Source organism: Carassius auratus, unplaced genomic scaffold (genome assembly GCF_003368295.1).
Source record: "Carassius auratus strain Wakin unplaced genomic scaffold, ASM336829v1 scaf_tig00008323, whole genome shotgun sequence".
Classification (NCBI taxonomy): Eukaryota; Metazoa; Chordata; class Actinopteri; order Cypriniformes; family Cyprinidae; genus Carassius; species Carassius auratus.
Genome location: NW_020523931.1, coordinates 14,634 through 28,779, shown reverse-complemented (window position 1 = coordinate 28,779; position 14,146 = coordinate 14,634). Strand labels below are relative to the sequence as shown.

The 14,146-nt window shown below is 34.0% G+C and overlaps 1 long non-coding RNA gene across 1 annotated transcript; it reads right to left on the bottom strand.

Annotated features, from left to right (window-relative positions):
• Window positions 1–10,851: 10,851 nt before the first annotated feature.
• LOC113071850 (uncharacterized) lies at window positions 10,852–12,347 on the bottom strand. Its single transcript, XR_003280252.1, has 3 exons — window positions 12,271–12,347; window positions 11,565–11,642; window positions 10,852–11,016 (listed from the first exon to the last, which is right to left on the bottom strand). It is a non-coding gene; the product is annotated as an uncharacterized LOC113071850 (long non-coding RNA).
• Window positions 12,348–14,146: the final 1,799 nt, after the last annotated feature.

Genomic DNA, 14,146 nt, shown 5'->3' with positions numbered 1-14,146 from the left:
ACACTTTCCCTAAAATAAGCCAGCAATGAAAAAATAAATAAAAATAGTGTGAAAAGTACAGTTGCAGTGAAAAGCATTTCTGAAGGATCACGTGACACTGAAGAGAACTGGAGTAATGATGCTGAAAATTCAGCTTTGATCACAAAAATAAATTACATTTTAAAATATTCAAATAGTAAACAGTTATTTAAAATTGTAAAAATATTACACAATATTACTGATTTTGCTGTATTTTGGATCAAATTAATGAACCCTTGGAATGAATCATGAATTACATTCTGCATGATAAAATATAAAGATTTCAGTGATCTTCTGTCATTTTTCTTTTAGTTACTACTACATTACTGTAGTAAAACCATGTTTTACAACATTTTATACAGAGAGTATACAGAGAGTATACCATAACATGATAAGCCTAAATGTTAATAAATTAAGTGTATCAGCAATCATAAATCAAAGAAGAAATTTCTTAGAAATATGTTATCTACAGTGGTGGACGAAGTACACAAATCAAGTACTTGAGTAAAAGTACAGATACGTATAATAAAATATTACTCCAGTAAAAGTAAAAGTACTCCTTTTTCAATTTTACTCAAGTGAAAGTACAAAAGTACTACATTTTTTATGTACTTAAGTAAAAAAGTACTGAAAGATAGATGTTTGCAATTTTATATAGGCTAATTTAATTTTATATTAGCACTTTTTTTTTATAATCCTACTGATCAAAATACCTGGGATTTTTTCCAAAATAACCACTATATGGAGTGAAGATATATTTTTGTTGTTGATATGGACTACGTTGATATGGACTACGCCACCTACAATAAAAATATTTGGTGGTTGAATAAAAATATTTGGACATTATAAAAATTACCTCAAGTTAGCACCAGCAAGCTTGTTAGCTAGACAGTTAGCATCAGCTAACAATATTTGCTTATTTTCAGTGCGGTTATGAATAACGTCCTTAATAACAATGGATGAAAAGTTTAGAGCTTTACTGATGATTAAGTCTAGAGTGTGTCCACCTTTGTGTGTGGGTCCATGTACATGCTGAATCGACAGGTAAAAAAAGCCTCAAGTCCAAATATTCATTTATCACCAATTAACCGTTTGACAAACTTGCTTCGATGTCCAGATCTGAATAAAAAAAAATCTCAAACATGCTCCGATATCCCGATCAGAATCAACCGAGTCGCGAACATGCTCCGAAGTGGCGCTCTGAATCAACCGAGTCGCGAACAGGCTCCGAAGTGGCGACCTGAATCAACCGAGTCGCGAACAGTCTCCGTAGTCTCGATCTGAATCAACCGAGTCGCGAACAGGCTACGAAGTGCCGATCTGAATCAACCGAGTCGCGAACAGGCTCCGAAGTGCCGATCTGAATCAACCGAGTCGCGACCCAGCTAACAAATTTATGTTGTGAGAACGTTTTCCTAACGTTCCCTTTTGGTTGTGGAAACGTTATTTTGAATGTTGCAAATAACGTTGAAATGTCCAGTTTGTTTAATGTTCCCAGAACGTTTTTTTATGGTTAGTATAACGTTCCTACAACGTTCTTGAAACTTAAATTTCATAAAAAATATAACGTTCTATGAACGTTTATTTAGAATGTTCCAAAAACGTTGAAATGTCCAGTTTGCTTAATGTTCCCAGAACGTTTTTTAAGGTTATTATAACGTTCCTACAACGTTCTTGAAACTTACATTTCATAAAAAATATAACGTTCTATGAACGTTTATTTAGAATGTTCCAAAAACGTTGAAATGTCCAGTTTGCTTAATGTTCCCAGAACGTTTTTTTATGGTTAGAATAACGTTCCTACAACGTTCTTGAAACTTACATTTCATAAAAAATATAACGTTCTATGAACGTTTATTTAGAATGTTCCAAAAACGTTGAAATGTCCAGTTTGCTTAATGTTCCCAGAACGTTTTTTTATGGTTAGTATAACGTTCCTACAACGTTCTTGAAACGTACATTTCATAAAAAATATAACGTTTTATGAACGTTTATTTAGAATGTTCCAAAAACGTTGAAATGTCCAGTTTGCTTAATGTTCCCAGAACGTTTTTTTTATGGTTAGAATAACGTTCCTACAACGTTCTTGAAACTTACATTTCATAAAAAATATAACTTTCTATGAACGTTTATTTAGAATGTTCCAAAAACGTTGAAATGTCCAGTTTGCTTAATGTTCCCAGAACGTTTTTTTATGGTTAGTATAACGTTCCTACAACGTTCTTGAAACTTACATTTCATAAAAAATATAACGTTTTATGAACGTTTATTTAGAATGTTCCAAAAACGTTGAAATGTCCAGTTTGCTTAATGTTCCCAGAACGTTTTTTTATGGTTAGAATAACGTTCCTACAACGTTATTGAAACTTACATTTCATAAAAAATATAACTTTCTATGAACGTTTATTTAGAATGTTCCAAAAACGTTGAAATGTCCAGTTTGCTTAATGTTCCCAGAACGTTTTTTATGGTTAGTATAACGTTCCTACAACGTTCTTGAAACTTACATTTCATAAAAAATATAACGTTCTATGAACATTTGTTTTGAACATTCCAATAACGTTAAAATGTCCAGTTTGCTTAACGTTGCTAGAACATTATTTTACAGTATGGTCAGCATAACGTTCCTGCAACCTAATTTTCATTTAAACACAATATTCTATTCACATTTATTTGGAAAATTCCAAGAACATTAAAATGTTGGAACTTTATTTTATGGTCAGCATAATGTGCCTACAATGTTCTTTCCACTTAAATTTTATTAAGAATAAAACATTGTATAAAGTTTAATTTGAACATTACAAAGTGTAGCTTAATAAAATTTTATTTTCAGGTTAGCACTGTTGCAACATTCTCTTTCAGCATAACATTTTTTAACACAACATCCCAGATCCAAGCAAGCATTCAATTACATGTGCATTTCAACAGGTATCTGAATTATTAAAGATAATCACTTTCACTTTCAACACATTGAACAGACTGGTGAAAATTTAATATCTTGTAAAAAAAAAATGTAAGTCCCCTTTAGTCAAATATTTAATCTAATTTTTTTGCTATAATTTGTCTTTAACTTTGTGCTTGTGCGCTGGTATTGGCATGCTATAGGAAATTATTCTTAGATGTGATTGGTTATTGGATTGTGATGTAGCAATATTTAATGCCACAAAGACAAAAAAACAGCATAAAAACTTGATTTTCACTACAGAAGGACTTTAATATTTAGTTTAATATTTATGACAATAAACTATTGTTCATAGCTAAATATATAACTATCATACTTCTATATGAATTTGTGTTTGGGGTGTGGGTGCTGAAAAGCACTGTGGGAACTGTCCGGTCTCTCCGCGCTCCATCTGTAAAGTAAACAGATTAGCTGATGTTACAAACTGTGTTATTACAAAATTCGGTAACACTTTAGAATAAGGTTCCATTAGTTAATGTTAGTTAACTACTTTCGTTAACATGAACTAAGCAAGAACAATCCTTCTACAGCATTTATAAGTCTTAGTTCATGTTAATTTCAACATTTACTAATGCATTATTTAAATCAAAAGTTGTGCTTGTTAACATTAGTTAATGCACTGTGAATTACCATGAACTAACAATGAATAACTGTATTTTCATTAACTAACATTAACGAAGATTAATAAATACAGTAATAAATGTATTATTCATTGTTTGTTCATGTTAATTAATACATTAACTAATGGAACCTTATTCTAAAGTGTTACCCAAAATTCCTATGAAATAATAAGTCTACTGCCTAGACTTTCAACGGAAAGACAAAAATGATGAAAGATTATAAAAAAAATAAAAATAATTGTCTAAATGGGTGTGAACAACATGAGGGTGAAACAGTTAAACTTTCTACTTGGACAATGCAGCCACACTGTTCAGTTTAAATATGCAGTAAAATCAGTGCTGTTAAATGTTATTACCGTACCAGCGTAATGTTATGCTAAACATATTTGATATTAGAATTAGGGATGGGTAACGATTTTTGAATATTCGATTAGTTGATTTAATGACCGATTATCGATTAGGCTGTGCGATTATTTTCTAAGGATGTGAACCGTGCCCGAGCATCTCTTACCCCCAAAGCCCAGTTCGGGTGACTGTGATTGCTCTGTGCTGCGCTCGTACGCGGTTGGTTGGAAGAAGTGGGCCAGAACGCGGTTCATTTTAATTAGTGTGCTGTACACGTGCAGTGTGAGCAACCACGCCAGGGAACTACTGACACGTGCAGCATGATTAATTGAAAGGGGCAATTTTGGAGGGGCAAACGCCATAGAATTATAAAGCAATATGTTGTGAGAGGGTCTTCTGTCTCACCGCATCCCAAACGACTCAAAATAATGAACCACAAAGTTAACAGAATGATGCAGTCCACTAGTGTTCTCAAAAGACCCGGTACTTCGGTACCAAATTGGTACTAAAAAATTTTAAAGTGACGGTACCAGGTTTCTTTAAGTACCCGTAGTCCCGAGGTCCCATTCAAACCCGGTTCAGCGCTATGATTTCCGTGAAGCAGAAAACGAGGACGGAATCTCAAAATCCTGTCATGAAAATTAAACTTACATTTTAATATGGACAGTCATGGAATTTGTCGAAGTTAGCATAAATGAATCAAATCAAATCTCCATATGGACCAGTATCTGTAAATGTTAAAACGCAAATGTTGCTTGAAATATGAATCCGTGTTCTGCGCGTCTCTGTGTGTATTAATGAATGGCAGAGACGTGCGGGTTTGTTTACTACATAGACTGAAGCGCATAATTTCAGCATCTGAGCTTCAGAGTTCTCTCTCCATCAAGAGATCTTTTCAGTTTCTCACACATGCAAAAGAGAGAGAGCGAGAGTCTTACTACGCTGAATCGACACGCTATATGTAAACTATTCTTTATTGTCTTTTCCTGTAAGTTAATAAAGAATTATTCATATTCATTTTTGAACAAGCAGAAGACATAACGGTTTCTCCAGTAGTGGGCGGAGCTAATGCGCAAATAGCAATTTCATTGGCTGGCGCTGATCTAGTACCCTCCCCTGTTTTGATTTCAGCAAATCAGTTTGACCGAACGCAGACAACGTGATTAATATTCATGAACCCAGCAGCTCATCAATTCATAGTGCATTGTATATACATTAGTATGATAGTAGAATTACTACTAGTATTATCTTTTAATAATAATTAATATGATCTATTACTATTTTTTTTACAGAAACCATCAATGACCAAAAATATCATAAGCATCACCACCAGTCTTAAGTTCAGTTAAAATGACAAATATGCATTCATTAGGCCTAAAAGTTAATTTTTACATAAAGGCATTGTGCTAGAAATATTACTATTATTTAGTAAAATGTATGTGATACTACTACTATTGCTGAAATAATTTATAAAACTTTATTTTTTTAAAGAAATAAATCACAATATTTCTTTCACGTTTTAATTTTACTAGAAAATCCCCTTTATTTACCAGAAATAAAATGGTAAATTAAAAGACAAATTAAATTTGGGTGAAACGTGTTTACTGTTTTTCATAATTATATAAATTGTAGAAAAACTTTAAACCAAATTGTAAATAAGTACAAAGAATGGCATTGGTTTTATTTTTAGTGCTAAAAAGTAATTTTTTTTTAATTAGAATATTTTTGTGTTTTGCTTTGGTACCGATAACCATGGATTTTCACTGGTATCGGTACCGAATACTGAAATTTTGGTACCGTGACAACACTCCACTGTGCAGAGCGAGAAACTTCCTGTGTCCCACGTAATTCGTGATTACGAGCTAGCTGCATTAAAATGAATTGTTATTTGTTGAAGGACTAAAATGTAATATTCCACTGGTTAGATAACCATAAAATGTTTTTAAACCATTAAAAAATTTGACTCTTGTTATGTTGATTTTTACATATGAACATGTTATGTTTTTATGTTCACATAACACGTTATGTGACTATTCGCAAGTTTTTAATTATGGTAAGCTTGGAAATAATATGTAACGTTTCAATCTAGGCCTGTAGCTATCGAATATTTAAGTAATCGAGTATTCTACCAAAAATTCCATCGATTAATCGAGTAATCAGTTAAAATGCGTTTTTGCTTAATTAAAGTGCAATATTAATTATGCAAGAGAAAATAAGACTCCTGGGCCTCTAAAATGAACAACTAAGTTTCCTTTTATAAAAAAAAATTATTTTTATTTTTGAAATGCATAGAATGCAATGCATACATCAAAAATAAACATTTAATCACTACCCATTGTTTCTCTGTCTGTACTTGTCCTGTGAACAATGACAATAAATTTATATATAAAGTTAAATTAAGTGCATTTAAGTGCCATTCAATTGGGGTTTTAAATAGATGCACATTAAACACATAAAACATTAATTTAATTAATCTTTTAACTATAAAAAAAATTAAACAAACTTAACTTTTCAGTACTAACCCGCAATAACTTTAATAAACCAGACTTTTATTTTGACGGGTTGACATACCTTTACAGTTCTGTGTATGTGATGTGACGCTAGTTTTAATCAAATCAAATGGTCAAATGCTCATGAAGTGATTTTCAGTGCAGTTCTTGAGATGTTCTTCATGTGTTCACGTCCTTATTTAGAGAGACAGCAGACGCTGAAATCACCGCTAGCATCATGCGCGCTTCCGTGTGTTTAATGAATGAAGACGCGCTTCTGCTCCATTCATTAACAGAGACACGCAGAACATGCAGGATTCATATTTAAATAGACTGTTCCGGCTTAATATTTACAGATATTAGTCCATATCATGATTTGATGTAAGTGCAATGACTTTTCGATTATTTCATTCAAAATTTGGCAAATTCCGTGCCATTCAAAAATCATAGGGCTCTAGTTGTGGTATGCCAGCTCTATCTTGCAATGGACACACGCCACGACGTTCTCTTTACGTTTGCCCGCGCCCTCAAATCAAAACACTGCTGACTCCTTGTGTCTCCTTTCGCTTTGTGGGTGACGTAAATGCGTTGTGTCACATAAAAGAGGCTTCGAGGCAGAGGAATTTGCTTCGATCATTTTTTTAATCAAGTTACTCGAGGAATCGTTTCAGCCCTATTTTAATCGCAATAAGCTTTGAGCTTTGTTACTTTTTATTATAACACAAAGCCTCAGGCTTCTGTCAATTTTAAGATAAAATACAAACAATAAATGAATAACGTGAAGCATGAAAGGTGCCACATCCTTTTTTTAAATTACAGGTGTAATATATTCAATTTTACTTCATGCAATGTAACATGATTTCATTGTCGTAGTTTTGACTTAATTACTAAAATATAAATCTTTTTTTTTTTTTATTTGAGAAGGATAAACTGATCAAAATTGCTCAACTCACGGTCTTGAGCTGGTCGCTTTGTAGGCTATTTAAAAAACAAACAAACTTGAATTTAACAAACATAAAATGTTCCAATCATATTTCTGAATTTAAATTAATAAAGAATCGAAACGACCAGCCATGTAAGGCTCTATGTTAGTTCTCTTGTTTCAATTAAAAGCTCCCCCTCGGTTTGTCGGGCCCATATAAGTACTACCTACTTTTGTCATGGAAGGGGACAGAATCTGACAGGGTAACAGAGATGGACAGAGCAATGGCCCGGAGCGTGAAGCGCAGTCTACAGGCCAGCGGGAAAAGGGAGACATAATCAGAGCAGTGGCGGTTCTACATTGAAATACACCCTGGGCGAGAACCCTTTCGAGCGCCCCCCATCCCCCCCCCCCCAACCACACACACACACAAAAAATAGCAAACAAAGTTCTGCACAAACAGCAATATTTTATTATAACAACTGTTTTCATATGATGTGAGATCATTGCATGCATGTTTCCAATTTGCCATTCCTGCACTTGTTAAATTGATGTTCCTCTTGGAAAACAATTTGCACCAGAAGCAAAAGAGGCTGTTGTTCTTAATTGAATAAATCAGCCAACTTCTTGCCATCTTTTCACCACTTACTAATGTTTTCTTAAAATATTAGTGGTGGCAACTTCTCCCATTACTCTCATTCCTACGGAAAACAAAGCCAGGTGGCACTTTACTTGGTCCTCTGTGAACCAGCTCAGTCCGAATCCTGTCAGTCAGATATGAGGGCCAGTGGGGCTCAGTGGGGGTTCAGCTCCAGGCATTTCTATCAGACAGCATATTGGCATATTACTCAAAACACATAGCAGTGAAAAAACACAGTCCTACTCATAAATATTAAAATTACATTAAATTGCAGTTGTCTTGTAGCCCACACACACACACATACACACACACACACACGATATGCACACCTGAAAGCTCATGCTGGGTAGAAGTAGAGGCAAAGAGGTCTTCATCCTCAATATCAGATATTTGTGGAGACATATGTGTAGCGGAGGAGGTGGTTGGCTCATCCTGACCAGTGGCAGAGGATGCTCCAAAATATTTTAGAAGTGCCCATGAAATTGCAATTTAACTGCATTTGAAATCAAAAGACCATAGGATAATGTTTTATAAAGCTAAAACAGCCTAGGGTCAAATTGAATCAAAACATAATAGAAGGGTTACATAAACATGCTCTTACACACTAAATGTCTGTCATTACACGCTATATCCTCCTAGACCCGGAAAAAAAAAAATATATATATTTATTTCATTTTCCCCCCATGTCATCACATTGTTTAGAGCATAGAAACAAATAGTAAAAAAAAAAATACAATGAAAAATCATATTTTATTCACATTATGCTATGGTCACTGGGACTTTAAATTATATGTATAGGCAAAAACAAAAACTTTTTGGGTTTCAGGATATTTTTCAACCAAAATTTGTATATCAATCTAACTTTCATGGAGGTGCCATTAGGTTACTGCCTCAAATTATACACATGACACACGTTTAGTTATGACTTGTAAAACTATATTTAGGAAACTATACTTAGCATACTGTGTAGCAAATAAAATGCTGTTGGTTATTTACGGGGCCTAATGTTAAACCAACTGATGGAAATGATAACTGAACTTTTAACAGTTTTATTGCAAAGCACAATATTATAAATTAGATCTCGTAATTGAGTTGAAACCAAATTATTGTTGTATAAGCATAGCAAGCATCATAGCAAAAAGGCTAACAAAGAGTTATACCCACCACCAATTAACATTAGCCCTTCATTCATGAAATGGATACTGTAATCATACAGAGACAATAGTTGCATACCTTTATCTTTTGCTCGTTTCTCCTCTTCTTCTTTTCCGAAATTGGGCACCTGGCTTTGACCTTTTCTTCTCCATCTCTGTTTATTTGGCACTCGACAATCAACAGATTTCCCATCCCCCCACCTGTCACTCACGACCAGAAGTCAAGGCTAAACCAATTCACCTTGATGACCGCATAATCGTTTTGTATTACCTAGTTTCATTTGCAGGAACTATAGGCCTGTATTATAACATTATGAATGAAATGTGCGTTATTTGGAAGAAAGTCGAGGTGTGTGACTGACTTTAGCCTATTATTAATTATATTACTAGTGTGGATCCCCCGTCCCCGTCCACCCCCGCCCTGTCCGTTCCATTTGAGAGAGACCCAGAGGTGAAATGTCGCACGCGCCTCTCGCCCCACTCCCTTACACTTCTCTCACAACACAAAGCTTCAATGGATATTTTAAGCAAGCAGGGGCGCCGGCAGCTGCAGGGAGCGCCAATTTGCCAATTCCACACACAGTGAAATGATATAAATGACGAAAAATCGCTTCGCGACACAGAGGATTTTTTTGTTTATCTGCTCGTGCTGCCGCCCCCAATGTGTCACGAAAAAATGACGCCCCGGGCGGCTGCCCGGTTCGCCCGTGCCTAAAACCGCTACTGAATCAGAGGGTAGTGCTGCCAATAACTAGAACTGTGGACATGCTAATTTTTTTTTATAAAAATATAAAATAGGTTATTGTTATATATACATACATTACATTTAATATTCAAATCAGTGCCTTCATTCAGGCTGTTCACAACATGTTTTAACGCGTACCGTGTTTTATGATATTCTGTTTAACACGTAATGTGTTTTAAGCATAATAATTATGTCTGAATTAATCTGTTCTAATCTTAATCTGTAAACTTCATTTAAAAATGCTATGAATGTTCATGCTCATTTTAAAAAACGAAATGCCATAGGCTCCTACAACCTTGTGAGCAATTGATAATAGACAGACTGTTATGTTATTAATTGCCATCATTCGGATTTATATTAATATGCTTTAGCAATCATACAACCATCAATTGGCTTGGGTTAGGATAGACCTTTCTCTAATATATTCAACAGTTTACCATCATACAGACTGAAAGCCTGAATAGTCTCTCTCCCTCTCTCTCTTTTTATGTGTGTGTGTTTATGCGTGTGTGGGTGCATGCGCAGGAGGGGGGGGGGGGCGATTATTGACCACTAATTGAATAATACAAAGCGATTATCGATTATTACTTTTTCTTGAAATTTACATCCCTAAAAAGAATGCAAACTAAGTACATAATAAATATTATTTATTCAAATACATTGTGAATATGGAAACATTTTAATTTGTGTTGAATAAATACATTTAATTGAAATGATTTGTTGGGGAGTGAGAGGAACTAAAATAGCCCTTAGGCCTATTTCTGAATGAAATAATAAGTGGCTTGTGTTTTTTTTCTCTCAAAAAATAAAAATAAAATAAAAATTATACGAGTAGCATATTTTAACTATGGCAGCAAACCTTTTAAAATATTTTTATAAATTACTTTGTAATTTAATTTTGTCAAAATCCTTAACGGTTGGTTAACGGTTAACCGGTTAAAATGAACATCCCTAGATCAACTATTCAGTAATTTCTACTGATTTCAGAAAAATGTTGCCAAGTAAATATAAAGTTGTCCTGAACTGTGTCCTACCTAGTGTGTCTTGAAAAGATCCGCTGAGTCTTCTTTTCAGGAAGTAGATCTGCCAGGATATCATAGCTTGAATGACTGATAATGTTCCTGAAGACAAAACACAAAATTTGAGAAATTTAACTCACAATTAAGTAACATTTATGGACAGCTTATTTTTATAATCATGTGTTAAAACATGGCAATGTGTAATTACTTATAGGAATTAAATGTATATTATCTATATATATTATATAAAATATATAAAGATATATATTGAATATTATAAAAAATTTGCCAATATCAAGATTTTTTCATATATCGCCGAGCCCTAATCTGAATCAAACATGACTGGTTCTTAGATGTCATGATGTCATTCTTGTTGGACTTTAGTTGAGGTTTGTTATTTTTCGTCTGTGTATTAATGATTTGATTAATCTAATATTCAATTAGATTAGAAATATAGAACTTATAAAACAAAAGTATAGAATTGCTTCAGAAGACTTTCATTTCTGGTCACCATTATATCTGCATTAATAGCAAATCATCAAAAAATAAAAACAAACTACGATGTATTTAAATAACTGTTTTTAACGTGACAAATTTCATCTGGTACAACACTAAAGCCCATCGATTTGTTTAATGTGAATAGTACTTACCGGTACTTCATTTCAGACCCATATTATTGCAGCCTTCTTGCTGCCAATACCACCACACCTTCACTCTCTGCCTTTGCACTGAAAACATTGATTTCAAAGTATGACAGCAATTTGTCAGTATGAATTTTAAATAAGACAACGTGAGGAGCAAATAACTGTAAAATGTTAACTAACGTTAAACAACCATTATAAACGCTCTTCAGCCCCTTTGTTAAACATTCGGCGGATTTAATAAACTTGATCAGCATCAGATGGGACATTCTAGATGAAACCTACAGATATTCAGTAACACTGAACACAAAGGATAAAGTGTTTTAATGCAGTGAATGTGTGTTCGCTTTACCTCGCTTCAGATCTGTGTAGGCAGTGACGGTTAGAGATCAGCGTCTCTCTAACGGTAACATTAGTTTGAAAATAACGTTACACTTTGCGGGACTCGTCTTACGCTATGTTAATGTGATAAACCACAAAAATACTTCTTAATTTACCAATGAAGAACTGTTGTCTATAACACTGCATATTTAACACTTTACACCGTTGATAACTTTGATATAACTTAATGGTGCGTTATCACCTTGCTCCTGTCCTAACCTTAGCTAGAGTTACACACATTTTGATAATTAAGCTTGTTAATTTTCAGATAAAGTTGACTTTAGAGTGCTTTAAATGGGATTAAAGAAGCTCGAAATGCTTAACGTTAACGTACCTGTATTTTTTACCATGACCGCGTCGTGTCTCGCGAATAACGTTAATCCTGCTGTGATCCCATCGAGTGAGTGAGCGCGGTCCAGTGTGGATGAGCGGAGTGCACGTGACGTCACTGACTGAAAAATGCGCGCGGTTTTTGAAAAACACACGGATATTATTTTGTCGAGTAAAATAATTACTTTTTTACTCTGTTTGAAAACACGAATTATGTTCATTATTCTTTTAAATATTTTGTGGTCAGCCATTTATACTTAAAAAGAATAGATTGTATGGTAGATTCAATAGCTTGAGTTCTGCTTAACCTAAATAGCTTTTGAGTTCAAATCACAAATTAAGATGAAATAATCTTTTACATTTTTGAGTTAAATTAATTAACTTCAATTGGCAAATTTCACTTTTACAGTGTATGCCATTCACGTAATACCCCGAAGTGACTTCAATAAATTCAAAAAGATGTATAATTAATAATTATAAATTACATTCAGGCGATTAGCCACCACATACTCAAGGTTGTAGTTTCATATTTAAATACATTTATTTTTCTATCCTAATGTATTCCATTGTATTCTATTCATGTTTTATATAGCCTATAAGAAAGAAGTTTCTCTCAACATTATGATAACGTTCATAATAACCTGAAAATATAAGGACATGCTGTTATAATATTTTAGGATAACACCATAACATTTAGCAATTAATTAATTTAGAAATTACATTAATAAAATTGAAAGCTCTAAGAATATTGTTCTAAAATTGTTTTCTCTCAACATTGAGAAAATTAATTGAGTACAAATAAAGTCTTAAAGATGTTCAGATATCATTGTGCTAAGAACATTATCTATCAACCTTACAAGTACAGATAACGTCCTAAAGACATTACAAGAACATTGTTCTAAGAACGTTTTCTAGCGACCTTATAAGAACATTCATCAAGTACAAATAACGTTCTAAAGACGTTCCAAGAACGCTGTTCTAAGAACGTTTTCTGTCAACCTTAGAAGAACATTCGTCAAGGACAGATAACGTCCTAAAGACGTTCCGGGAACATTGGTCTAAGAACGTTTTCTAGAGACCTTATAAGAACATCCATCAAGTACAGATAACGTCCTAAAGACATTCCGAGAACATTGTTCTAAGCACGTTTTCTGTCAACCTTAGAAGAACATTCATCAAGGACAGATAACGTCCTAAAGACGTTCCGGGAACATTGGTCTAAGAACGTTTTCTGTCAACCTTAGAAGAACATTCATCAAGGACAGATAACATCCTGAAGACGTTCCAAGAACGTTGTTCTAAGAACGTTTTCTAGCGACCTTATAATAACATTCATCAAGTACAGATAACGTCCTAAAGACGTTCCGAGAACGCTGTTCTAAGAACGTTTTCTGTCAACCTTAGAAGAACATTCATCAAGGACAGATAACGTCCTAAAGACGTTCCGGGAACATTGGTCTAAGAAAGTTTTCTGTCAACCTTAGAAGAACATCCATCAAGTACAGATAACGTCCAAAAGACGTTCAGAGAACGTTGTTCTAAGAACGTTTTCTGTCAACCTTAGAAGAACATTCGTCAAGGACAGATAACGTCCTAAAGATGTTACAAGAACGTTGTTCTAAGAACGTTTTCTAGCGACCTTATAAGAACATTCATCAAGTACAAATAACGTCCTAAAGACGTTCCGGGAACATTGGTCTAAGAACGTTTTCTGTCAACCTTAGAAGAACATTCATCAAGTGCAGATAACATCCTAAAGATGTTACAAGAACGTTGTTCTAAGAACGTTTTCTAGCGACCTTATAAGAACATCCATCAAGTACAAATAAAGTCCTAAAGACGTTCCGAGAATGCTGTTCTAAGAATGTTTTCTGTCAACC